This window comes from Alosa alosa, chromosome 21 (assembly GCF_017589495.1).
Source record: "Alosa alosa isolate M-15738 ecotype Scorff River chromosome 21, AALO_Geno_1.1, whole genome shotgun sequence".
Classification (NCBI taxonomy): Eukaryota; Metazoa; Chordata; class Actinopteri; order Clupeiformes; family Clupeidae; genus Alosa; species Alosa alosa.
The window spans coordinates 19,208,405-19,234,260 of record NC_063209.1 but is presented as its reverse complement, the minus strand read 5'-3'; the positions used below and the strand labels follow the sequence as shown (position 1 = coordinate 19,234,260).

At 40.0% G+C, this 25,856-nt stretch overlaps 1 protein-coding gene and 1 long non-coding RNA gene across 4 annotated transcripts in view; one reads left to right on the top strand and one right to left on the bottom strand.

Moving 5' to 3' along the window:
- stox2b (storkhead box 2b) overlaps positions 1–25,856 on the top strand; it is a 71,245-nt gene that overhangs the window by 2,681 nt on the left and 42,708 nt on the right. The window lies entirely within an intron of this gene.
- On the bottom strand, positions 21,078–24,685 carry LOC125286594. The gene is made up of 2 exons (XR_007192206.1): positions 24,312–24,685; positions 21,078–24,112 (listed from the first exon to the last, which is right to left on the bottom strand). It is a non-coding gene; the product is annotated as an uncharacterized LOC125286594 (long non-coding RNA).

The window sequence follows — 25,856 nt, the reverse complement described above, 5'->3', positions numbered from 1 at the left end:
TTTTGCCTGTGAGAGCTGCCTTCCGCTGCAGCAGGGTCCGGGATTCAGCGGCGACCATGGGCAGAGAGGTGGAATTGCCTGTGTCTTCCACCATTGTGTTTGCCTCATCTTGTGGAACGGAACTGACCTCAATATAAGGTTGTGTGTGTGTCTGTGCATGTGTGTGTGTGTGTGTGTGTGTTGGTGTGTGTTGGGGGGGGGGACTTGCCTCTGCTGTTGAGGCATGACATTCTCAGCGTGTTTGCTTTGAAGGCCACACAATCCTCCCTTTCTTCATTTAATTACCAGCCGGAGAGTGTTTCGGTGAGAGCCCCCCTGTAATGAGTTTATGACTATCTTTTAATCTCCATTCGAATCTAGTCAGGAGCAAGTAATCTGCTCTGCGGAGCACTGGGGAACTTTGCCCTCCCTTTATAAACTCATTCAATTGCTTACTTCAGTTTTGGTAGTTGCGGCTCTTGCCCTGACCTATTGACAGTGCTATGACTTGGGCTCTTCTGCTTTCTGTTCCTGGGTTTGGGAGTGTGGAACCCTAGTGGAGTTGGCTTCACCCATCACATTGCTTCTGTGTCACTGTATTATTTGTCGTATTATATGCCGGCCATGGGTTATGGTTGAAGGACTACGTCACGATGACCCCTTTCCTTTAGAGATCATCCATGTTCTCATCCATTAGTCTCATCCATTAGTCTTGTCCATTAGTCTTGTGTTTGACCCCTTGTTTCGGTTTGTTTGCGTTGGTCAGAATGTAAGTCACACTCAGGTGCGTACCAAATTCATCGGTTTGAGACCTTCAAAAAGAGGTGACGCAAATACTGGTGTGGTCCCACTGGTGAGAAAGCAACCTGAAACAAATACGCCCAACAATAGGCGCATTGGAGATGAACTGCGGCTGCCTGTGGCTGACTTCATACTACAACGTGAACTGCCTGTGTTGGCCAGGAGGAGCAAGAAAAGATGGCAGCCTGGTTTGAAATTACGTCATGAAGGCGGGTTCTAGCTTGTGCGGTTTGTGTAGAGCAACAACACAAACTGAATGAAGGCACAGGCTCCCGCAAAATTTTAAGGTCATGTGACATGGTGACATCATGGTAAGTTTCTGTCCAGCAGGATGAAGTCGAACAGTGTTTCTAACCAGTATGCATTGCGTTCAACCCAGCATGCATTACATCAAGTCAGATCTGTGCAGCGCTGCATGAAGTTCAAATGAACCTATTGTTTAGTTGTAATGAATTATGGGAGTTAAGATCAATGAATTGTGGATAAAATTAGGTCAATTTAATTTTGTTTCTTTCGGCTGATGAGCACATCTCTATTCAGGAGGATAGTGTGCGTTCTGGTCCTGAATCGCCTATATGCTACGCACTTCCTGAAAGTACTTCCTTTTCAGCCAGCACAAACACTTCCGATGGACAATCACCTGCATCGTTTTAGCGTGCCTGTTTACAAGGACCCAGCTGGGTGTTACACCTAGTGGAGGAGCATGTCAAAATGCTGAAGGGTTTATGCATGTGTCATATTTGAATAGAGTTGCCCTGTTCGGCTTAAACAAGACATTTAGTGTTTAGTGTGAACACAAAAGGAGCAGAATGTAGCAGAAGATGCCGTTGCTGATGCTCCACCAGAAATAAATGTGCTGGCTGAAGAGCCTTTCGTGGCATATAGTCCGTTGACATGCTTAGCGTCTTCAGTGATTCTAACCTGGCAGCCATGATGGCCGTCCTACATTTAATCCCGCTCACAAAATTTGAGGTCGGGAAATTCGGTCTGGACTTGGTCCATTGAGAAGCCTCTATGCCTGTACGAAAGCTAGGCACACCAATCAAATCGTCAGGGCAGGCTTTATATGATGATGGACAGATGAGCAACGATGCGTATCATTCACATCACCTGAGCAAGCTTGGGTTGATTTCGTTTACAACAAAATGGCTGTTGCTCGAGAAGCTAGACATTTAGATTTTTCTATCGCATCTGTTGTACAGTATATTGAAAGCGTGACAGAAAACAGTGATTTAAGGCATATAATTGGTCAAATATTTTGTTGCTCTGATTGGTTCTATCCAATTGTGTGCTCTAATTGGTTAGGTCTATCCAATTGTGTGCAGAGACATTTCTCCCCTGTATCAGTTGAAATACGCCCCATAATCACATCCCAGCGGTGCAGTATCTGAATAGAATTGAGTCAGGCTATGGTGACTAGTGAGACATCAGATTATTTTCTAGTATGTCACAGTCGTGACTCGCTCTCAAACTCAAACTCAAACAATTTGCCAAAAGTGACATGCAAGCAATGTAATTTGAGAAGATCAGAGCCAAGATCAACCCACGAAGCTGTCGCTCCATTGTGTAACTCCAAAGTTGCTCTTATGACCGGAAGATAAACATCAAGGGACCTGAGAGAGCGGTCTGCTCAGTTAGTACACATTTTGGTCTGTCTAGAAACAATTCATGAAACTGAACCGGACCTAAGTCCATATACTGTACAACACTGTAACAATGTATTGCTTACTGTCGGGCAAACAATCAAACTGTAGGTGTGAAAACGCCTTTACCCATCCTCTCTATCTATCCACTGAACCAATGTCAGAGCCCCCACACCTGTTTGAACCCCTTAAGCCTTTGAGAAACTGGATGCTCTGGGCTGATAGTTTTCCAGAGTAAGGGGAGAGCAGTTTTAAACTAGAAAAGCATTTCCTGAAGGAGATACAGTGCATGAAAATGCAAAAATATGATGTAAAATATCATACAGAATAAAAACAAACTATATTGGTTGCTAGGTAGATGAGGTTTAATATAGTTGGAATGACTGAACAGTTAAATAGGTGGATAGTTTAAATGGTTAAATTATTTAGGTAGATAGTTGACGATAACTGAATGGAGTTATGGAGTTATGTTAGCTATGTTAACAAAGATAACAATGCTAACCAAGTTACTTAACTTAGTTAATTTAGCTAATGTTTTCTAGCAGTTTTTTTAAAAATGTTAATAATGTTAATGCTGTTAACTATGTTAACAATGTTAACTATGTGACTTAGTTAACTTAGCTATTCATTTTTAGCAGTTATGTTAACAATGCTAACTATGTTAACCATGTTACTTAGCTAACTTAGCTAATGTTTTCTATTATGTTTGTCAAAAATGATAACCATGCTAACAATGTTAATTAGCACGCTAACTATGCTAACCATGTGACTTAGCTAACTTAGCTTATCATTTTTAGTATTTATACTAACTATGCTAACTAACATGTTAACAATGTTAAAATGATAACTATGCTAACCATGTGACTTAGCTAACTTAGCTAATCATTTTTAGTAGTTATGCTAACATGCTAACTATGTTAACCATGTGACTTGGCTAACTTAGCTAATCATTTTTAGCAGTTATGCTAACTATGCTAACTAGCTTGATAACAATGTTAACTATGTTAACCATGTGACTTAGCTAACCTAGCTAACTAGCTACAGTGGGTAGGAGTCATAGTTGATAAGTAACAGTTACAATGGCTGAACAATTAAAAAGTTCAGTAGTTTAAAGGGTTAAATTGTGTAGTGAAATATTGTAGAGAGGACTTTTATTTTGAAACAGTTTTTGGCACAGTAAGCAGTTGAACATGGTGTGTAGTCAAAGATGGTTGATTACGAAGATACTTCATGAGAGGCCATTTCCTGTCCCCGGAAATTTATGCAAATAGGGTAGCAGTACACGCCCCCGCACATTTATGCAGTGATCGGGCTCTCTTTTTAACGTTGAGGTCTATGGCAGAATCCAAGAATTTCCCAGAATTTGTCAAAGCCTTATTTTTCTGAGCAATGGATGCACATTTCGGACACGGTATCATGATCTCCAAACCCTCCTCCCTATTTCAGTAGAATGTCGTGATAGTATGACCATCCAGTCGGGAGAAAATTAGGTTTACACCAAGTTTATTTTGTACTCCGGCTTGTCTGGCGTTGAACCGAGGCGTTCAAACGTAAGTCATACGTCAGTGACACGCCCCTGTGCAGGCGGGAACTGAACCAGAGCCCGTCTCTGACTGAACTCCACTTTGCCCTCATAGACATGAACTAGGACGACCCATCTTGCTACGCATTCATTATCTTTGGTGTAGTCTTAATAGAGCCAGTTTGCTTAAAGCCTGAGACTGGCAGTTGAGCCAGGTGGCCTGACCACCTGGCATAGGATTCTAATTGCTTAACCCTTAGAACCCGATTGACGCAAAGTGCGTCAAAAAACACACCCTTTCTTCTCTGTTACATTGCTCCGGACCTGTTCATCGCAGCGAGATGAAACCTTTATTGCATGACAGAGCAGAAGTGGGGCTTTCCAAAGAGACTACACACTTGTCTGTACGATCAAGCATGAAAATAAAAAAAAAATCATAAAATTAAATAAAATTGCATCATATTTACAGTCTATACTTCTCTGCGTTCACCTGCGCACCCATTTCTCTCGTTTGAATTACTCGCGGACCCGTGATCGGATAGATATGCCACGCATGTCAGATGAAAGAGGAGACTCAGAGCTATCGTTTGATACCAAGTACATCTTTCTGGGTTATAAAACAGACGAAGTGACCGCAAAATAATAACTTCATATAGCTGGACTTACCCCACGTTTTTTGTCTGTTCTTGTGGCAAAGCATGTTTATAATCCAACGCTATCATCATCATCAACCGTTTTTTATTCAGGGAGAAATTGACTGAGCATCAAGCTCTTTTACAATTATCAAAACAACAAAACAAGAACAATAAAAGATACAAAAGGCAAATAATAATAATAGTAATAATAACAAAAATCAAATAAAAATAATAATTAATAAATAGAAAGAAAAGGGGAATGTATAAATAATAATAATGATATAAAAGGTCTAAAATATCAGTCAAAGCAAGAACATTGTGCAAAAGCCATATCATCAATCATACCCTTGAATTGGTCTAGTGACACAAACCTATCTAATTTCAATAACTCTTGCAATTTGTTCCATTTATTTGATGCAAAAAATGTAAAAGCTAATTTACCAAATTCAGATTTAATTTAAGGAGTTTGAAGAGATATAAAACCCTGTGAGCGTGTATTGTGGCAGATTGATTTTATGTTTAGAAGAGAAGTTAGGTATAAAGGTAACTTTCCCAGTAATGCTTTATAAACAAAAAGGAGGCAGTGCCTTTCCCTCCTATCATAGAGGGAAGACCATCCTACATTTTGGTATAATTTACAGTGATGAGTTTTAAACCCATCTCCAGTTATAAAACGTAGTGAACTGTGATAAACTGCATCAAGTGATTTCAGAGTGGAAGGGGCTGCATGCATATACACAATGTCACCATAGTCTAGGACTGACATTATAGTTGCTTGAATAATGGTCATTTTGTTTTCTAAAGAGAAGCAAGACCTAATCCTGTAAAGTGCACCTAATTTAATTTTTACCTTTTTTGTGAGATCAAGCACATGTGTTCTAAATATTAGTTTGTTATCTAGCCAAATGCCCAGATATTTGTATTGAGAAACTTGCTCAATTTGTGCCCCAATTAGGGAACACATGTTATAGGCATCAAGGTCACACTTTCTCTGTCTAGTAAAGATCATATATTTTGTTTTTGCTTAATTTAGAACAAGTTTAAGATCTTTCAAGGATTTCTGCACACAAACAAATGCACATTGAAAATGTGACACGGCTTGCTCTACAGATGGTGCATAGGCATAAAGGATTGTGTCATCTGCATAGAAATGTACTTTACAATTTTCTATTGAAGCACAGATGTCATTGATATACAATGTAAACAACAGTGGTCCCAAAATTGAGCCCTGTGGAACACCATTTTTTAGTCTCAATGGCTCTGAAGTTGATCCTGTCACATCTACCCACTGTGTTCTATTAGAGAGGTAGTTTTTAAACCATTTAAAGGAAACTTCATCTAGACCAAAAGAGGTTAGTTTTGCAAGAAGTAATCTGTGATTTACAGTGTCAAAAGCCTTTGACAAGTCAATAAACAAAGCTGCCCACTGTTTCTTATTGTCAACAACAGTAGCTATATAATTTACTACAGCAGTTGCTGCTGTAATTGTGCTGTGGCCAGCTCTGAAACCAGATTGATAAGGACTTAACATAGAATATGATGACAAAAAGGAACGAAACTGTTCATTTACAAAGGATTCTAACATCTTAGCTAAACATGGAAGCTTGGAGGTTGGCCTATAGTTATTCAAATCACTTGGGTCTCCTCCTTTATGTAGAGGGGTCACTAGGGCTGATTTCCAGACTTCTGGAATAGAACCAGAGCAGAATGTTAAATTAAAAATGTGAGTTAAAGGTTCAGCAATGACAGGGGCTGCAATCTTTAAGAGATGTGAGTCTAACTGATCTGCACCCAGAGAGCTTTTCATACACTTGGAATTACACAGTCCATAGAGAACCTCAGATTGGTTTACTGGTCTAAATGAGAAGGAAGGGTCATTAGGCCTATTTTAAAATAAAAACCTCTCTTCTTCAGGCCTAGTGACACTGAAATGGACTTGTGTCTCTGGTGCCATATCCACATTATTCAATTGATCAAATAGAGTACCACATTTGATAAAGTGATCATTAAAAGCATTACAAATCTCCATTTTCTCATTTACCACTTTAGAATCCAACATAATTTGTTGAGGAAGAGTGGTAGAAGAAACACCTTTAAGTGACTTAATCACTTTCCAGAATTTCGCTGGATTGCTACCACAGTCAGACAGATTGTTCAAATAATAGGTACATTTAGCCCTTTCCCCAAGGTAAGTACAGGTATTTCTAAGATGTCTGAATGTTTGCCAATCTCCATCACTACCAGTGGATCTTGCCAATGCCCAAGCTTTGTTTCTTTGGGAAATAATCTCACCTAGATCATGACTAAACCAAGGGTTACATCTATTTTTTTTTATCCTAAATCTCTTAAAAGGGGCATGTTTATCTGCTAAGGTGTTAAAAATAGTTTGGAAGTATTCCAATGCAAGTTCAGCATCTGGAATAAGATTTAAAGAAGTAAGGTCACTGGCATGTAGATCTTGTAAAAATGCCTGCTCATCAAATCTTTTAAAAGATCTCTTATTTATATACAAAGGCCCTGACCTTTGTCTTCTGCTATCTCTAATGCAGCCCACGGGACAATGATCACTGAAATCCATTGGGAATACACAGCTATGCATATAATTATGAGGATTATTTGTAAGAATGAGATCTAACAGGGATGAACGACTGGGAATTTTCATATTAGGTCGTGTAGGGTTCTGTGACTATTTGGGTAAGATTTAACTCATTACACACATATTTTAAGTCATCAGCTGCTGGAGACATCCAATCTAGGTTAAGGTTTTCTTGTATGCTGTGTGGTATCGTGTGTTTCTCTATGGCAAAGCATGTTCATAATCCGGTTTTGAGATCCTAGCAAATTCCTGCATGGCATCCAATTCAAGGATCACATTGCATCCCAATGTGTTCAACAAAGAAACACCTTTTTGCCTTTACTTTGTTCATGGCAATCCAGTAAAAAGTTGAGATTCATTATGAGTGCTTACACCATAGGCACGCAGGCTAACACGCAACCTCGGGTCAGGTCAGGTCAGATCAGTTCGTGTCAAAAATATTTGAGCGCAGAAAGGTAATTTTTCCTCACTGAATAAAAAATTTAATTTATTTCCGTAAATCACACACCACATATTTCTGTAAATTGCTCAGCCCCAGAGTATCCCTCCAACATGGCAATCATATTGCCCGCAGGGCTCTACACTAACATTTTTTTTCAGGAGCACTTGTGCGCCCAAGTTAAAAAATTCACTGCATTCTCAGAATCTCATCCTGTTCCTCCTATATCCAATGAATTCAGTGGATAGAAGAACTAATTTCTTCAATCTTTGCATCTTGGCTGGCTAGTCTAACTTTCCGCTTTTTCTGCGCGCTCTTGGATTTGATAGAAGCGACTACTAGCGAATTACAACGCGAAACTGCTAACGTTGATGGGAGGTGTAGTTCTTATGCTGCATTCGCGACGTGATTCTATGTTTTGCACCGGTAATGTTTCTCGATGTTGCGGTGTATTTTATAGACAAACCTTGACATGGTTAGAAGTCATTCGCACCAGTGCGCCTAAATATTTTTTTGCACTCGCACGGCATCATTTTTACTTGCATGTGCGAGTGAAATGGGCGCACTGTAGAGCCCTGTATTGCCCGATTCAAGACAGTCTGCCCTACACACACATGAAATGCATGTAGAGCTAGGAGCTTGCTGTGCTGAGGTACATGTCGAAATATAAGAATTTTTATAATACACTTTTTATATTTTAATTCTTTAAAAATCAAAATAAAATCAATGCTAGTACTAATACATGAAATAATGGATCTGGAAATAATCAGATCTGGATAGCCTAGACTCTGCTGAAAAAAAACAATATATAATATGTGTGTGTGGCACTTACAATGACCAGAATAAATCCTTATGAATAAAGGTAGTGAAAATGCCCTAAAAACAGCTTAGGGTTCTAAGGGTTAACGGCTCTATTGTGATGTCATCAGCCCATGTTAAGTCTATGGGGACATTTTGATTAGTTTTTAATTAATAGTTTAAAAAGTATAAAAGTTACAAAGATGAAAAATACAAAGCCTGGGTGTCACAAGTAAGACCTACGTAACAAAGTTTGAATGAAGTTTCTACGTTAAACGGTTGAAGCTGCATTAACTGCGTTAGAAGAAGAAGAAGAAGCCTAGGAAGAACAGTACAGTGCATTTTCATGCACTGTAACTAACAGACAGCTCAGCAAGTAAGAGGCTGTGTCTAGCTCAGACAATGTCTTGAAATTAAATCCAGAAGAAATGATGGCCTAGGGAAAGTGTGGCCATGTGGGTTTGGCAGAGTGCATGTAATTGTTATGTGAAGTACCCTGTCTGGGTGTGACTGGGTGTGCATTCATGCATGTGTATTACTGTATGTGAAGGTGAGGGAGTTTATGTTTTATAGTGTATGTGTGTAAACATACATGTGAACATGAGCATTAGTGTGTGTGTGTGTGTGTGTGTGGGGGGGGGTGTTGCGTCAGGCTCTCGCTTTCCCTTAGGTGAGACACGGATGTGTGGTCTCCTGTGCTGTGAGCATCTCCAGCAATCCTGTGGTTCATTGTCCTCTGCCTCTACAAGTCAGAGGAGTGGCCCTGCCTACCCATAAATCACAGGGGCAGGTTGTTTCCTGACTTCAACTCTGTCTCTCTGTTCACTTCATCTCTCTGTTCACATGAAGTGCCATTAACACAGAAATCATAAACCTAAAGTTGTGTGAGAAGCAAGGATTTTTGATGCCAATTAAGTTGGTGTTTTTTCTTGCTCCCTCATGGTGCCAATAGACAAAGGCATTCTTTTCTTGTATGCTGTGTGGCATGGCTGCAATACAATGATGCAGGAGCTCCCTTGGCTATGAAATACAGTTGAACAAACATGAACAGTGTTTTTATAGAGTGGTGACTGGTGGTACTTGCTGATCTGTGTTTGCATGTCTTCAAGTTAATCCGTTCCAAGCAATCTTCAGAGTAAGCATGACACGAGAGTTGTTGACACATTTGGTGAGCTTTGTTACTTAGATCCCTGATATGTTTAGAGATAGAACCCATACCATAGGAGATTAAACATTTCTTAACATTTCATAACTTTGACATTGAGGTCATTAAAGACATTCTTTCATCCATTCTCTACACACAAAAAAATCATTCACCTTAAATACAGCAAGACTGTAAGCATAGACTATTGATTTTACTTTCTTAACTAAACCCATCTCTCTAATGTTTATAGATTGTTATGGACCAGAATACTGAGACCACACAGCAGTCTAACTCATACTGCAGTTACAGTAGTCTAAGGGCTAACCTACACTAGCCACGTAACTGAAGCGTTCCATTCACGTTGTGTCTGCTGCAACAATTAGCTTCCATTATAATCAATGGAAGTAGCTACACCAGACATGATAGCGGCGCGTATGTAAAAAAATAGACCATTCGTCTAAAATGGATGTTACGCGTCGCGAACGGAGCGCTTCAGTTTGGCGCCTGGTGTAGCTTCCCTCTAACTCATACTGCAGTTACGGTGATGACTTCTTTGTGGGCTGACAATCCCTGCAGCCTGCCTTTACAAATGGTCACCCTCTTCGTGGCACGGGCTGACACAAAGCCTTGGCCATTGTTTGCACACAGTGGCTTTTCTCTGTGCGTCGTGCTGCCAGGGACGAGTCATCTGACTCAGTCTGGACAGATGGGGCGTCGCCTCGGCCCAACGAGCATCTCGCCTCATCCCGTCTGACTCATCCGCTTCACGTGCAGTCATCGATCGCCCCCCCCCCCTCTCCTGCCCCTCCACCCCCCTCTCCTGCCCCCCTCCTTCCCTTAAGCTGGGGGATTCCATAGCTGCTCATTGTGATCTCATTGGCGATGAGGTTCCCTCCAATCCACTTAAGAGGGATCATCTCTCCCCCTGACACACACACACCCACCTTCCACATCTCAAAACAGTACAGGGCTTCTGGACAGCCTTCTTTTGGCATTGAACTGCTGTGCCAGGCGTTGTTGACGTTGGCCATCACGAGGACTCGTAACATGTATATCTCAGTTGTGCTACTATGCCTTAAAGATCAAATAAGCAGTTATTATTGTCAGACAAAGACAATGCTTGTGGACTCAATGATACAACTGATAAATGACTCATGATAAATAAACCTAACCCACCATTATTATTACTATTACATATTACCGTACACGTCCTTTTCAGTGTTGGCCTTATTTATGCATTTGAGGACATGTATGAGTAAAACGATGTAAATTGTCATCAAGTGCATAAAACCACCTCAAGGTGTCAGACACTGATTCAAGGAGCAACTCTTAGCCTATCAGTCAGATATACTATATGTCGTTTTGTAAGTCTGGACGCAATTTTATCAAAACCAAAGTAATGACTGCATCTTTGGATTACGCAGATCCCACCCCACTCAGACATGTGGGCTATACTACGAATCTCGATTAGTGGGTTAGCGAGGTATGTTGCACTCAAAGCCAGGGTATGCTGTGACTCGAAAGTGGCTCTGTTTTAGCATCGCTGTATCACCATGGTGTCTTATGCTCAACCAAGCCTGGTCGGGAGCAGGTTATAGCTCAAATCGTGTAAAACTACCACCCACTGACCAATCAATTATCTTGAAAAACTAAGTTATCTCACGTGTAGGATTCTGTCATCAGTGTTTCCCACAGAATTGAATTATATTTGTGGTGGTAGGTTTGCAGAATTAACTTGAATGCAACAGTTTTTAACAAATTAGCGCAGCGTGGTTATGATGCTAACCAGCTTTAAGCACAATTTAGTACAATCTGGAAAATCATTGTGTGGTGGTCAATGTTGATATTGGGCCGCCACAAATAAGTCAATGTATGGGGAAACACTGGTCATATATATTACAGGTGGAGCTCCGCCTCCACAAACATTTTGGATGTCACAAATATGCTACTATAGACGTGCATACCGTACAACATCTGATGACAATCGATTTATTTGATGTTATAGGCTAGACACTAAAAATGACCGCAGTGTAGATTACACTATCGCTCATAAATGCGGAAGTAATTGCCTTTTTATATAGGCGGTCTTGTGCGTCTCCAAGTTTCACGATTGGCCAACCTCATCCCAACACCGAGAACGCACACAGATCTGAGCTGAAAGGCAGTTTGACAAATATATCACATAACTATCGTAGTATCATTTAACTTATACCCCTGAGTCAAGGCTTTGTGTAGCCTCGATATGTCTAGATAGCCTATATATGTCTAACGTGCTTCGTAGTATACCCCAATGGTCTCCTGTCGTGTGTGTTTGGGTAACAGTAGGATTTGACTGATACAAACTATATTGGTTTGGATGGAATGTAGTTGAATTGAAGGAGCATGACAACCAACACCTTCACTGGCTCCACACAATGTGAATACTGTAACTCCCTCTCTGTTACAGCAACCAACCAAAACAATACCCTTGGTGTGTCTTTAGACTTTTTTCAGCTGTGGGGACACGCTGTCATTGTGACATTGAGATTCTGTATCACAAGGGCATTTGTGACCATGCCAGTGGTGTGAGTCCACATTTCTCCCACTAGAGGCCAGAGTGAGATCAGGAATCATGGTATGCTTCACTGCAGTGATCTTAGAGTTTACGGTTTTATGAAGCAAACCCCAGAGCTGATCTGGTTTTATTAAACTTTGACTTATCATGGGAGAGATACACAACAATGAATGGAATGTTTATTATCTTACTTATCAGGGGATGTTTGTACAACCAAGGAAGTTGCCGTAACATGCACTACCTCATGGAATTGATATTGCATGACTATGCCAACAAATTCTTATCTGAATGTTCTATTTCACCAGAATCATTATCAGCTGTGTATTCGCCCATAAAACAAGAATGAAGATAAACATTCATTTTTCCTTAAGTGATACATTTGCAGGATGTAGTTAATTCAGTGCAGATTTAGTTCAGCTACATATTGTGTGAACCACTGAGCTTATTTCTAATCAGATCAGATCAGATCTGATTTCTTGCATTTAACTGTAGATAACATCTCCAATATATGCTCAGGTCACAGATGGATCAACGAATAGATCATGTCTAGTTCTGTATTCCAAAATTGGCATTTTATTGTCAAGAACTATTTTCTTTTTTTAAAATCAATATATAATAAAAAAAAAAAAGACCTGTAGAGTCAGCACTTTCACTGTTAGAAGTACCATCCAATCCTTTTGAAATTAATTTTGACGACGATGCATGGCAAATGCAACAAATAGCAAGCGTTGACCAACAATTCTCTTTATCAGCTCAAGACCCATACAGCGCACCACGCCACGGACCAATCATAAAACGCTTTCCCAGAAAGAATTATTGTGTAATCTTCCCATGCAATAGGAACTTAATCTCTTTTGTTTACTAAAAAACAGTAGATATCCATAGAACTACAGGAAGTGACCCATTTCCTTTAGAGGGAGCCAGCACCTCTACCACCTATTTGATGGGTAGTTGACTAAATATTTAAATGGCCATGCCGGAGCACAAAGGCAAAAATACGCTCTTCCAGGGGATTAATCGACTGTCAAACAACGTCACAGAGTTTGTCGACATGCAAGTCGGAACATTCCCAGCAGTGCCCCAGGACGCATTGAATCCCCAACACAAAGAAGCTCCACAGTGTTTTCCGGAAACTATTCAAAACAGACTCCCCATTTTCTCCCTCTTCTTCTTTTTCATTTCTTGACATGTTGGCAAGAGAGCATTCATTTAAGAGGGAGGAAGTTTTGGCAGATACACTCGTGTTTGGACAGTTCTGTGTGACTGAAATTATGAATGGCTCTGCCCAGCAGCCCCGTCAAGCTGTAGCGCTAAGTGACATTCAGGATGAAGTGGATGGAGAACAGTTTGGTCTCTGTCCCTTTCACTTGGCTGTCCCTTTCTCTTGCACCATTGTTTGATTCCTCTGTGGTGGTCCCAAATTGGTGTACATTTGCATTACTGCCTCATCCCAAACCTTCAAAAGGGGGCTGCTCAGAGAAACACTGAAAAGAGGTTGACTTGCCGCAATTGCAAGTATGTGTTGTGGTTTTCAATTACATTGTCACAACAGCTAAACAATACAGACGTACTGCAGCACAGAGAATGGTTTTGAACACCCACAATGTCTGATATGAGACCTCACTAAGCAGCGACAAGAAAGTCAGCAGTAACGCAGACAACTTAGAAATGGCATTTTGCAGCCTCTGGCCAAGGTCTTGGTCTATGACGCCATGTTTGGCTTCAGGAAAAACAAACCATTTTCCTAAACTAGTGGACCCTTGATCATTTGGCTTTTTGAAACACAATTCTTCTTGGCTGTGGCTTCATTTTTTTCCCTCTGGGAGAACAAAGCTCTTGCACTCAACACCACGCCACATCACATTAGGCTTTCACAGGTCATGCTGGGACTTATTGGCTATTGATCAGTATTAATTGAAACCAAAAATAACCACTATGTGGCCATTGGATGATCATTTACAAAACAACTGATGTAGGCTACAGCTATGATCACGCCCAAAATAATCAGAGTGCAATTCATTTCCAATTCTTCAGTTCATCGCTATTGAAGTTGGAAGAATACATGTTATGTTAGTTGCGTAAAGGCTTTGTCTCTTTGTTGCAGTGGTTTGAACTTGTGTAATTTAGAATCAGAAGGAGTTGAGCATATACTTTATGGAGGCAGTAACCTTTCAACCAATCAGCACTGGAATTTGGAATGTGTGTTTTCCTAACTAATCAGAAAACCGTATCGGCCCAGCGATCTCCTTATCTGAGCATCACTGATCTAAAGATGAAGGCCGGAGGAGTGTGTGTTGACAAGCTTCACACAGTTTCACAGCTAGCATGAACAGTGTCATTTTTCTCACAACACTCCCACACGAGGCACTGCGTTGTTGTTGGCAGTTGTCCAGCATGTATCACTGAAGCAGACCCTCCTTTTCCATAATATGATCCATTTGACAAGGCTTAAATCTAGTGGAACTAATTAGTTGTGTCATTCGATTGATATTAAGACTTGGGGAGTAGTCATCAGTTTTCCATTAGAGCCATACTCTCATAGTTAGGTCCCACCCACCGATGATGATGATGATGATGATTACGACAGTGTTAATGGCAATGTTCTCTTAATATAGTTCCAGTAGTGTGTCCTTATGCCTCTTTTTGCCCATCAGATATTTCATATCTGTGGACACTGGACTGGCGCTTTCCAATTCCAATTCCAACTTAGTATATTTAGTATATTCTTTATCTTCTACTGTCCTTATTGCTTAGTTGTGTTTTTATATTATATACTTTTAATTACTTTTTCTGCTGTTAGTGAATGTGTGTGTGTTGTCTGTATGCTACTGAGACCTTGAATTTCCCCTGGGGATCAATAAAGTATCTATCTATCTATCTATCAATTCACCCACACACCCTTTCAATAAAAGGTCACTGTTTAGTGTGATGTGTTGTTTTAGTTGATTAGCACACAATTACTTTGCTTTCCGGAACTTTCTCAGTGCCAAGTTGCTGCTGGGGGATTGGCCCAGATCTTCGGAATCTTGACCGCATCCGTCGACAGGCCAACTCAGGAATTTGAATTCCATCATTTTCCCGCAGGAACGCCTCTGAAGGTTTTTAGCATGTCGAACAGCTAATTAGGACATCAGTCCTTGCAAATGTGTTGTTGCTGGGAGCCAGCGTTACCGCTACAAATGAATGAGGATGAATTTTCATTTTCATTTGGGGGAGGGGCGGTGGGGGGGCCTGGAGGTTAAGCGCTTGCACATGTGTAAGCCACATTTCCATAAAAACCCCAGCCCTGTTATTTTAAATCCTGGCTGACTGCGACTGTGCTAAATTGAGTTTGTTATTTCATACTCGGCTTCGTACAACACCCACCGTGGTACCTTAGCCTCCGCTCTACAGGCCCTCACCTCTCGAAATGCCCACATCTCCCGTGTCTGGGAGTGAGTTACTGCGAATAAGGGACTCTTAAATTTGAATGGGAGATGCGAGTTCAGACCCTCTGTGCAAAAGAATATATTGCTGTCTCAAATCATGATGAAGTTTCCTCTCTGGGATTGATGTCAGTGCCCGTGCAAAAGTACAGCAGGGGGGAAATTTAATAACGGTAGAGATATCAAAATATTAGGAAACGTGGACCAAAAGAGAGAAAGTGGTGGGAGGAAGGGAAAAGAAGAGAGACAAACATTTCATCTGTTCATTCATGGCTGGATGGTTTTAACAGGTTCACCACTTTATGTAGGTGGTGAACAACATGGAGGCCTTTGAAGGTTTTTACGAGGATGACAATTCAATATCAATAATTCTATTAGTTTTATTTTCCATCTCATGTCATGCTGACAAATAGAATGGTAACACAAAATAGTCCAGTGTTTCCCCTAGAAATTTTTCCAGCAGCGGTGCTGTTGATTCCCCAAAAAGAAAAAAAAAAAAAAAAATACTCCTTAAATAGTGACTTCTGGTGGATTTTGTGAAAGAAATGGACAGATTGAGTTACAAATTATGACATAACTATCAACACAAGCATTTACAAAGCATGATTATTGCAGTACTTGAACAGGATTATTCATGTTTTTCTTTCACCTTTTTCATTTACATTATTAGTAATTAGCCACTGTACAACTGTACACTGTAGGCCACTGTACAAACTATTACTATTTAGAATATACAGTGCTGTGCATAAGTTAATACATTAATTTATATAATAACATTTATTTATTTACGATACATGATACATTAAAAAATAATTGATGTCCTATTCTTTTTTTTTTAATTAAGACAAAAGGCAAAACATGTTTTTTATTCCTCCCTTTAGTCAATTTCAGCATGGGTGTCTTAACTTTGGCACAGCACTGTATAAACTATATAGACTTCTCTTTCATGTCATTACACTGTATTGGTGCTGTGCAAGTCGAATTGAGTGCCTGTCACTTTAATGCCGTGACGGCCCGAGAGGCTTGCTTGATTCACGGGTTTAAGCTAACTTAGTAGTGGTGTTGTGCATGGTGCATAAGAATATGTGGATGAAATGAATTATGTTTTCCATGTCATTTGGTAAAATAAATGCTCAAAAACTTGAGGAAATTCTATCTTGGATTATAGGAGATAAGTGTCTTGTATCATTTCTATAATTTTGGTGAGCTCTACAGGAATTACAAACTATCTCCAGATGTAAATGGTTGCGTATCCTATTACTGAAATTCAATTAAACCCACCAATAGGCTAGCTAGACCTTAGTTTCACAGCCTAGGTATGTTAGCAACACAGGGCTTGAAAGCATTGCCTGTATCACAAACAAAATTGAAACAATGCGTGGAATTTATCTGGGAATAGGCTACTTGGGTGAACTATCTCGCTGGCGTGTTTAATTTGGTTCCTTGGTTAACATAATGTAGGCTACGTTTTTTTGCACAAAATTGCATCTGCTAATAAACTTAAACATAAACACAAACTAGCGTGATCTCCTGTGGAATCCCTGACTGTGCCTTCAACGTTAGCCTACTATTATTTGTTGACATCAAACCTGAACAAACGGCAGCTGTTCCTGAAGTTCACTTTTTTTTTTAAATTAGGCAACTGTTTTTGCAGTGGCGCTTGAATTCCAGGAGCGCCGCTGCGCCGCTGATGAATACATTGTAGGGGAAACACTGTAGTCTCTCCTAATGTTTGTCGTATAGTGTATAGTCTGTCATAATTGATTTAGCATCTGTTTTTCTGTCTTGTTTTGCACTTGTTTCTTGAACTTCAGCCCAAAGTTGCTAAAATTGAAGTACTTTCTGATGATGGATGATGAAACTGTTCATTTCACTCATTTTTTTTTATTATTGAGCTAAGCATGTTTCACTTCAAAGAAGAAGAAGTAGAAAAAAAACGGAATTGAAAATCAAAAACGCCAGTTAGCTGAGAGCCATCTCTTTGTATCTCTCCCCTTTTGGATTCTCTTTGAAATGCCTGCACAGACTGCTCTAATGAAGCTGTTGAGTGGAGAGGACATGCTCCTGAAACAGCAGGCATCTGCTTTTCAACTCGTCAGGCCCAGACGACCTACTTGCATATATATACATATGTGCATTATAGATGCTGCATTGGGGTTCAGGGGGAGTTTATAGGCGCTCAGGCCTGCATTGATCCTTCTATTCGATGATGGGATTTCTGAATAAAGCTTCTTTTGCCAATTGCAATGTCAATGCAATACTGGCCTATCAATAAGGATTTATAAAGGAAAGGATTTAGTCTATTTAATTTAATACATTTGAATCAGAAGACATATTTTTATTAAATCAAAAATGTTTGGGTATTAGACATGTAGTGGCATGTTTTCCACAGTCTTATGGTATAGATCCATATGTAGTAGCCTTACGAACTGATAATAGCTTTTGTTACAAATTTGTTGGTCAACAAGTGACTTTGTGTCGGACTTCTTGTGTGTCCTACTTTTTTGACCATCTTGCTCCGCATGAAACAGCTTTGCAAGACTATTCACTGATATAGAATCTGACTTTGACATACATGTTTAGCTCCATACATATCGTCAACATTGATGAAAACCATCTGTTGGCAAGGAATAAATGCTGACTATCAATTTCACTGTAAAATGCCCTCTGATATTTATCTTTATACAAATGTATTTATTTATGTATGTTTTCCCATACCAACCCTAATGACAGTTCAAGATAAAAACGAATCAGCATGCATCTCAGTCAGCTGTTTCCCTTTTGTGTTTGCATATGCAGTGTCCCATGAGTTTGGCTAGGACGATGATGGATATGAAATGGGTAGGTAAGCCAATAGGCCGCCGAAAGACCAAACTGGGACTCTCGGAAGGAAAATGGCAGTTTTCCAACGGCAGATCATCAAATGTCTCTGAGGACTAGCGAAAGTTTTTAGATTTCCCCTGGAACAGTGTAGAAAATGGCATCCTGATGTGCGTGGGTGAATTTTGGATAAACCGCATATTGACTTGACCCTCCCCCCTCATTAAAACTAGATAAATGGATAGAACTCGTGTGTGTGTGTGTGTGTGTGTTGGGACATTTTCTTGGCTTGTACCTTTGTGATTTTACAGGTTCACGTGATACTGTTCACACTTCAGTATTTTCAGTATCTTTTAATCATGTGCTAATAGATTCTGGCTTGCCAGGTGGGGAAGCTGATTATGATATTTTTTTTCAGGAATTATATGTTCATTATAAAGTAGTAATTATTCCACATGTGTTTTGGAAATCAGTTGAGCTTGACCTATCTGCAAAGTGATGATTTTCTGGAAACTGTCTGAATATTTCAAATTCTGCGTGCACCCTGACTCCATATAATCAGGAAACTCTCTTGCATATTGAGTTCTACTTTGGACTGCTGCCACTGAACTGTGGTTTCACAGCCATTTAAACATACTGTATATTTATTTCTTTAAGAACTGTAATTACTGTTTTGTTTCCAAAAAACTATAACGGAAGGGGAAAAAACGTTTTTTGGCATGCATGCTGTGTTGAAATCACAGTGTGACTGTGTCTCCATGGGACCTAGCCCTAGGGCCTCCACACATGCCTGTCTCTGTTTTGACTGACATACCCACCTCTCCACAAAGTTAAGTGTCCCTCCAGAAACAAGTTGCCAGAGAGAGAGAGAGAGAAAGAGTCATTTTCAGCTTTCAGACCCTGGAGCACCACAGCAGCTTGGACTGTGTGCTAACACGCGTGGAGCATAAGGGTATGAGATCATTTCACAGCCCAATAAGAGCTAAACTAAGATTGTGTCTGGTTTTGGGGTTGGGGAATGGGACTGGGTGTTTTTTTCTTTTTTTTTTTCTTGGAGGGGTTATGAGGAAGGATGGAGGCTGTTTGAGGGGGCTGTTTTCTCTTTTAGAACACTCCCCGGCACATTGGAGTGGAAACCCGTCCGATATGGACTCCCAGCATGCAGCTGCTCTTGGGCACTGCGTGTGCTTTGAGGGGTTGGGGTGGGAGGTTGGAGGTTTTGGTGATAGGGGTTGAAGAGCAAGTGGGTGAGAGAGGTGGGTGGGGGCAGGGGGAAAGGTTTTGGCTGATAATTCAGAACACGTTTAGCAAAAGCCCTCTGGGAAGTCTGCCGTCTGTACGGGTCCCTGTTACAAGATTCTGTGATAAAAAGGACAACCCTGAAAGGGCTGAAGGCACGAGGGAAACAGTCTTGCCATGGGCTCCATAAGATCTCTCCTTGGGTGGGTCATTTATGTGCTTACTTTATAGGGGTTCAGGCTCGGAGTTCTGTGGAAAACCTTCAGACTATAAACTATTAATAAAGTGATATAAATGAATAAAGAAGAATTGAATTGAGTTAGAACCAGGGGAAATGTGTGGCATTGTTGGAGATTGCGAGGAAGTGTGTGTGTGTGGGGGGTGTTGGGGGAACAGGAACATCCCTAACACCTCGTCCAAGCCGCTCCCAGTCGAGGTTACTCGGCCAGTCAGCTCTGTGCGTGAGGAGAAGCATGTGTGCTGCCCGCATTCCTGTCATCGCTGACGGCCCTGACATAACACGGGCAGAAATATGAGCCATAACTGGGACAGGAAATACGAGCCTGAGCCCAATGAGGAGGCACAAGGGGGTACGACGGGGGGGGGGATACCTCACTCTGGGCAGGATGGTGGGGAGGAAACGCAGGAGAAGAGGAGCATGAGGAATATGAACCGTTCGGAGAGTGCAAGGCATGAAGTTATGTGGTGTCAAATCCACATTAAATAATACAACATCAAAAGAAGTCCGCACACCGTGGATGTATACTGCAGATGATGGCTTTAATGCACTCCGGAGCATTAGTTAGTGAAGCAAGCAAGTAAGTGAAGTAAGAAAGTGAGCAGTGAGCAAAGTGAGCAAAGTAAGCTCAGTAAGCTAACATCCTCTGGCTGTTGTCCAGCCTTTATACCCCTTCAAGTCATCCCAGACAAGACCCTCTTTGTTTACAGATAACTGACCAAGTAATGGTACTTCACCTTTGCCCTCTCATCCTGTTATTCCCCCATTCTTTAGGTTTTGATCACATTTCCTGGCGCCAAACCTTATTGATGACCCTGTCAGCCATCTGCTCTTTCCCTTAAACCAGTCTTCCTTTCCCCCACACTGAACATACTACAGAGTTCAGTTTCACAAAACAGTGATATTACACAGAATAAAGATACTACATAAAATATATATAAACTAAAGGATATATGTCAATAAAAGTCACGACATTCCCCCCTTTGAGCATGAAGTGCTCACTTATGCAGCAATATCAAACATTTATCACTATTTTAACACATCCCCTACTATCAAGAAAATACTGCTGCTAAGCTGAGTCACACTACAAACAGTCAGCTAAGCAAACCAGTTAACTCAGCAGCAACTATGACATTAAGCAATTGTCCCCAATACCACTGCTAAACATAAAACACTTATATTAGTACTGTTATTACACCCTTGAACCAACCCTCACTTAAATCAAATCCAATAGTGTAGTGTTATTATCAAATAGAATGGCAAGTTTCAAATCCTCTCGGTGGAAGCGAAAACCCTTAAGGGAAAACCTCTTTTTTTCTTGTTTTTAGAGGAAAAAACCTTCATAAGGGAAACTCTTCTACTGTCCTGTTTGTACAGCAACACTTGTTTTCAACAAGCGAAAGGAGAAACTTTCCTTCAACTACACATATGCTTTTCCATCCCCAAACATTCATCAAATGAGCAAACAGATCACATCAGAATTCCTGATGGGTGTTTTCAGATAGAGCTAGTCCTATAATATTCTAAACTTCTACATGAAGATAGGTTACATGCTATAATTACTTTGTTTTTAAAGAAGAGGGTAACACCAAACTATTAATAATTCATTCTCATTACACACAATTTTTTAGTCCATTGATTGTTCCTCGGAGATGGCAGAGTGTAAATGCAAACGCAGATGTATTATCAAATGTTGGATGCTGCGCTTCAAGTGTGAGGTATGTTATGAATATTGCAATTCCCAAAAACAAAAGCCATTGTCTTAGTTCTGCACTCCATCTCATATGCTCTGAGAACATTAGTGGCTTGGCTGTTGGGCGGAGTGGAGTCCACACCCAATCCCACTTCATCAATGAAAGAGCTGGTTTTGCTCCCAACCAGCATACTGTATCCTAATTTTCCTCCTTTCTCCAATCCTCTATGAGAAGCATCAGTTCTGGCATCACTGGCATCACTGTCATGTTTCCATTTCCTTATCATCTGTCCTGGCACTAGTATCTCCTTCCACTAGGGTTGCCATTTGCTTCATTCATCAACAGCAGTAGAATTTGTGATCCATTTCTCCCAGCCACTGTTTTAAGCACTATGGATCTCAAACAAGGAAGAAACAAAGAGAAAACAAGCACAAATACAAGCAAACCTATTCCTACAACTATTCCTATTTGTGCTAGCCATATTTCTAATCCTCCTAATGCCCCCTTAACTAGCATTCTATCATTATTAGTTTTGCCATAGCTATGTTATGGGAATAAAAGTACTGCAATATACTCCTACGTTGACACACACTCCATTTCCTTTGGCTAATATCTGATCCAACATTATCCAGTTGTGCATAGCTACCCAGGAAGTTGCAGCCACCTGTTCTCTTAGTGCTCCAAGCACATAACAGACTGCATTCATATTGGAAGATTCACCAATATTCCAGATTCCTGGTGGTTGATAAGATTTTGTCAGTCAATAATTTCTGTGTTACCTGAGTCTTCTTTGTCAGCCTCACTTGTGAAAAAACAGTTGAATGGCTCATTTCCTGGTGGTTTGGTGGTATGTCATAGACTGGGATCTCTGCCGTTTTCTGTCCATTCCCTGATTGTTATCAGGCAGATGTTGCTCAGACAATGTCCCCCCTTCCTCACTGGATTCCTTGCCTGAAAGTCTACCCTCAACAGGGGAACAGGAGCATACATCCCAAAAACACTATACCCACCACTGCCAGGATCATTTCTGTCCCCAGGCAGTATACTGTAGGTTGTTGACTCTTTTCCTGTAGGTCCATCTGAAAGTCCTTTTCCTGCTTATAGATTGTTCTGTGAATTAATGACAATTATTCCATATAATTTCTCATTTATCCTTGGAGCTGATCCAAAGGTGGGCCTCTGGTGGACCTCTCAGCTTTTATCTTTAATGCAAAAAGTGATTACTCTGGTTTTATTGTAACCTTATTTGCATCGAAGCAATGCGTAAGGCATCAAACCAGTTTAAATCTGTTGAGGCATATATTTTAGCAATTCTCCCTTTTAACATGTAATTTGCCCTTATCATCTGAAAACCCCTACAAACCACTACCAAAGTTTCTTATTTTTAGCATATCAATGTAATCAATAACTAAGTGTTTTTATGATCCTTCTGGGACCTAATGGTTTAGACAACACTATCACTTTCCTGATATTATGACTATACACATGACATCTGTTAGACTATCATCAATAACTTCCTGTAACTATGAAAATCCTTCAATAAAAATATTCCTCTTTCCTACTCCCCCCTTGCGCATAGATCCCAAATATGCGCAAAGGAAAACACCATATCAAGTACTGTATCTGTTGGGAAAGTATCTGGTTAGTATAATATAAATGCCACTAACCATTAAAGTTATAGTTATGGTATTCAGCAGACTCTTTTTTTCCCAAAGGGACATTCAAATAAAACATTAATCAAATAATGACAGTGAAAAATTATAAAAATCTGTAACCCAAGGTAACAAATGTAACAAATCATACAATTTAACATTCTACCAGGGGTTCGCCCCCCTTTGTTACTGTGATTAACAGAATAGAGTTGGTGGACCTCCATTCCTTCCATGAAGACCAACATCTTTCCACCAACTTTTCTATTTCTGAAATAATAAAACATTTTAATCTTCTGACAATGACTTATGATGATCCTAATTCCATCTATTCTCTTTTTGCATAGAGATTAAACAAATTTCCCTATAAGCATTGTTATTTTACTTATTGTCAATTTGGGATACTACTTTAAGACTGGTTAGTATGTAAGCTATATTAATTAGATGTTCTAGGACATGCAGTAATCTCATAATTTCTTCAACATACCTTACTCCAATTTCCTCTGCATGTCATAGACTTTTATAATGTTTTATTCTTCAAAAACTAAGCTTACCTCTATTCCTAATTATTCTAACCCTATACTACTTTATCTAGGCTATCTAAACTATTAGTAAATCCTAGTTCTATTTTCTTATTCTATCAATCCTATTTCTCTGCTTTCTTTATTTTATCTATTGCTTTCTTTATCAAATGTCATAGTATAGTACATAAGATCTTTTGGCTTCACATTAGTTACATGTAAAGCAGATATTACATCATTTCAATATTTCTACAAACTTTATTTTTCCCATTAAAGCTAAATCATTCTATTCCTTAGACTTGTTGAGTGTGAGTGACCACTAGGGAACTCCCATGATCTAGAGGTAATATTTTAATATGTAACAGTCCCTAGGACATAGTCAAGTTAGTCTTACCTACTTACACCACCACCTATCCTGAAAAATTAATGGAGTGTCATTTGACATTAAAAATAGCAGTGTTATCACTTTGTCACTTAATTTGATCAAAACATTTGCATTTACAATTAATTAAATAGTAGTCACTTCTATTCAAAATAACAATAAAAATATAATAAAGGTAAGAATAAGAGTAATCATACTTTAAATTTGCTTAACAAAGTATTTACCTACTTACCCTGAGATGTCTTAACTACCTTCTCTGTACCTAGTCAGGGCATCGTTGGGTATCAGGTGGGCTCACCCATAAGATAGTCCCTCATCATGGTTTCCTCATCAAACTCCCTTTGATAGTATTGGTATACACCTTCTCTTGTAGAATTCTCTAGGCCTCCTTAAAACTATGCTATTTCACAAGGGAAGAGGAAGGCATGCTCGTTGGGCTCATCCTTCAGTGCCTGGGTGTCTCCTCCCTCTCCCTGTCCTGTTTCTTTTGTCCACTTCTTTGACAGTCAAAACAAACTGATGATTGTCTTGATTCAGATGTCCATTCTCACATGATGCCTCCTCTGTAATTGCCTCTCACTCTGCCTTAGTTATTCCCATCTTGTCTTAGTCTCCACCCCACTGACGTGGAGATTGTGGCTGCCATGGGCTTGACTGTGCCCACTATAATAGGTATCCATAGGCCAGTAGACTGACAGGTTTGGGAACACCTGTGATGGTTGCTCCTACTGCCATAGTGTTGAGGATGGTGCTGCTACTGGTTTCCCCAGACCTGAAGCCTTAGGTCACCATAGGTGCCTGTATTGTCTTTTTGATGCTGCAAGCGCTTCCATTGCACTTCCAAGTTCCCTCTTTGCTCTCCAGCTTGCCACTGTTGCCTTAACAAAGGCCTCAGAGTCCTTGTCTATTTTCAGTTTGTCGCTTAGCACTGTTGTGCTGAACTTGCTCAGAACTCAGTCAGGACAGGGAGTACTTGGATTAACCCCTGCACATCAGCATGTCCTCACACGGCTGGTAATGAGCCTTTCCCCCCTTAGATATAAGAGGCAGCATTACATTTACTGTTTAGCTGGAGGGAATGAGGAAATCATGCTGCAGGCAGCTTGTAGTATTTACTAGATTACTCTCTATCTATCATCTACTTTATCTTGCCCTTTTGTAATTTACCATTAACTGTACATTTTATCCCTTATATCTTCCTATAACATCTGCATCTATTATTATTCCTACAGTCATGGTCACTCACTCCCAAGTCATCTCCTTACTTCTGCCTCTTATCTCCTATTGTATTAATCTATCAAGATGTCAATATGTTTTTGAGCATTTTAAATACCTCTTTCTTCTACTATTTCCACTATGACTGACCTATTCTTCTTATAGCTCCACTATTGTGTCAATTTTCATGTAATCCCTGACCTTTGTAACAGTGCTAAATCCATTAATTCTTGTATAGGCCATAAATCTGTATATTTCCTCATTCTCTCAACCACTTTTCTGCAACACTTTTTCATTGTAGTGTTTACCAACTGATCCCTTTTGGTCTCTTTAACTATCAGAATGGGGAATTGCACTTTACACTAAGTCATTTTACTTTAGCCTGGGGTTTCTGTAACACTACTTATTACCTTATAGGTGACTATCAAATTTCCATACTTACTTGGTTGACCATGGCATTCCCTTTACCATTAGTCAGCTTACCCAGTTTCTCTAAACATTACTAGAGTAATTATCTTATCTAATTCTATAACTTTGAAGCTCTTCCTGTCCATATGCTGCA